We start from the raw sequence: 632 nt of genomic DNA, 5'->3' as shown, positions 1-632 counted from the left end.
ATCAACAGTTTCATCTATCTATATATATAATATATACATATATATATGTATATATATGTATATATTATATATATATATATATATATATATATATATAATGTTATCATCTTCTAAGAGACCTACTTTAAAATATATAAGGACTGTACACGCATAGTAAGTAGTAGATAAACTGTGTGTGATAAAAACAATTGAACAAATTTTATACCACATTGGATAGTATCAGGATATAGTATAGTTTGGCCTTGATGAGAATTAGGAATCTTTCACGAGGAATCAACCCTTTTTAATGGCTTTATATTCAAATAACTGAGCCTCATTTGCGGTCTTTCATTAAGGAGTAGAGGATTGAGGAGGGTCCCATAATACAGATCACTGAACAACTCGTTACTGGACAGAGACATGTGGAACATCAGTCTAAGGGCACATGACCTCCCAGTGGCAACTGCAAAAGTAGAACATGTCCAGTTCCTTACTTACTGAGACTCTCAAAATGCCAGTGTGTTTCACCGCCCCTCCCTACTGTCTCTTTGGTATTATTGCCTTTTGATTACAAGCCTTGGATGCTGGTGGAATCCTCCCATCTTTGTTGCCTTATCAGTTCTTCACAATCTACCTGTGGTTATTATCACTTA

This window comes from Mus pahari, chromosome 5, assembly GCF_900095145.1.
Source record: "Mus pahari chromosome 5, PAHARI_EIJ_v1.1, whole genome shotgun sequence".
Classification (NCBI taxonomy): Eukaryota; Metazoa; Chordata; class Mammalia; order Rodentia; family Muridae; genus Mus; species Mus pahari.
Note: the sequence above shows the minus strand (reverse complement) of the source record.